The sequence below is a fragment of the Dipodomys spectabilis genome, unplaced genomic scaffold (genome assembly GCF_019054845.1).
Source record: "Dipodomys spectabilis isolate Male_0828 unplaced genomic scaffold, ASM1905484v1 ptg000003l, whole genome shotgun sequence".
NCBI lineage: Eukaryota > Metazoa > Chordata > Mammalia > Rodentia > Heteromyidae > Dipodomys > Dipodomys spectabilis.
Window position 1 is genome coordinate 3,497,768 of NW_024870680.1, and position 2,431 is coordinate 3,500,198.

Below are 2,431 nucleotides of genomic sequence, written 5' to 3' on the forward strand. Positions count from 1 at the left end.
TTTTTTTGTATATGTGTGTGATGCTAGGTTCAAATATAGAGCCTTGTGCATGTCCAGCAAGCTTTCTGCCACTGAGCTGCATGTTGGCCCTGCCATCTGTTTTTCAAAGTCAATAAGATCTGTCCTTCTGAGTACACTCATCTGAGGAAAGCCTCAGGTAGAACTTAGATACTTTTGGTTCTCGCTCAGTGTGGTCCTTGTTTTAGGAATCAGGCTCTTATCGAATTTATGTCTACTTTTGTCTTATTCTCTGGGGCCTTCATAAAATTGCTTTAAAAATGTCTTATCCTTGCCACAAGAGTGGTTCACACTTGTAATTGTAGATAGTAGGCTGAGATCTGAGGATCATGGTTCAAAGCCAGCCCAGACAAGAGATAAGACTCTCTGAGAGTCTTATCTCTAATTAACCATCAAAAAGCTAGAAACAGAGCTATGGCTCCAGTGGTAGAGCATCAGCCCTGGACAAAAAACCTATAAGACAGTGCCTAGGCTCTAAGTTCAAGTACCAGTACCTGAAAATAAAAAAGAAGAGTTTTATTCATAGTTCATTATTGGTATAATCATACATTTGATCCAAGCATTGCCATATATCCTAGAATCACAAGCTTTATTAAAAAAATAAATTTATCTGTGTCCTAAACAATATCTATGAAAAATGTATTTGTTACTTTTTCTAAGATACATTAAAATAATTATTAGTTAAATAATAGTTAAAACTAGTTTTAAACTTACCCATGTGCCCCATAAAACGATATCAGATGCCACCTATCATTACAGAAAATACTAGCGTGGATGATGTCGTGGATTGGATTGGATGTGAAGTGCCCCCCTAAACTCATGTGACAAAGTCTTGGTCCCTAGCTAATGGATTCAAGCCTGGAGAAGTGACTGGCTCATGAGGGCTCTAACCTAATCAAAGGTATTGATGAATATTTAATTTAATATCGTTTTGAGGAAGTGGTGTGCCACTTGGAGGTGGGCCTAAATTGGAGGAAAAAGGCCACTGGGGATGTCACCTTAAACTGTGTATTTTTTTAATTTTTTTTTTATTTTTGTCAGTTGTGGGGTTTGAACTCTGGGCCTGGGCACTGTCCCTCAGCTCTTCAGCTCAAGGCAAGCGCTCTACTACTTTGAGCCAGAGCACCACTTCCGGTTTTCAAGTGGTTTATAGGAGATAAGAGTCTCACGGACTTTCTTGCCCGGGCTGGCGTTGAACCGTGATCATCAGATCTCAGCCTTCTGAGTAGCTGGGATTACAGGCATGAACTACCCGCACCTGGCTGAAGCGTGTATTTTGTCTCTGGCCCCTTCCCGTTTCTCTCTGCTTCCTGGTTCAGTGAGGTGAGCTGTGGGCAGCTCGGCTCTGTCACACCCTCTCTGCCATGATTGTTCTCAGCCCAGAAACAATGGAGCCAGCTGACCAAGAGCTAAACCTCTGAAACCATGAGCTGAAGTAAACCTTTCCTCCTTTAAGTTGATTTCTCTCCGGTATTGTGTTGGACTAACACAATTCTTGAGACTTATTTTAGTTCTAAAATCCCACATTCATGACTTTAAAAGATTAATCCTTGCAATGTTAGGTTCCATGAGCAATTTACATGAGTACTTGGAAAAATAATATAAATTTACAGTAATTACTAACAATTTTGGTGCCAACTAAGTCTGTTTAGATGAACAGAGCAGAAAATATTACTTGGGTTGCCAGCCTTGATCCCAAGTTTTGATTCCAGTCTTGATCACAAGATATCCTAGTCACTGAACAAACTCAGAAGCATGAAGATATAGAGCACTTCATCTCCTGTGCACTCTTCCTTCCTTCTTCTCATCTTGGAGATTTTTTTTCTCTTGTTACTTGCAGGTTTTCTCTCTTACTATCAGATTAATTTACTTATATGTTAACTTATATGTTAATTAATAATAGTAATTATTATTACTAATATGTAAATAAGTGAACATACACATAAGGCCTAAGAAGGGTTGAGTACTTTTCTAATGTAGCACTAGTCTTAGTTAATGAAAAAAGAGAAAGTGTGCTGGTTAGTTGACCAAATCAATAATAATTGATAACTAATCGTTAGTAAAGATTATAGTGCTGGGTGCTAGTGACTCATGTTGGGATACTAGCTACTCAGAAGGCTGAGATCTGAAGATTGTGATTCAAAGCCAGCCTGGGCAGGAAAGTCCATGAGACTCTTATCTCCAAGTAAGTGATTAAAACAAAACAAAACAAAACAAAACAAAAAAACAGAAGTGAAGCTGTAACTCAGGGAGTAGAATGACAGCTTTAAGAAAAAATAAAGAAAAAAAAAGCTCAGGGACAGCACCCACATCCTGGGTTCAAGCTCTGAAATGAGCATGAGCGCGCGCGCGCACACACACACACACACACACAAAAAAAAGATTATAGCTACCATATACTGGATACATGTGA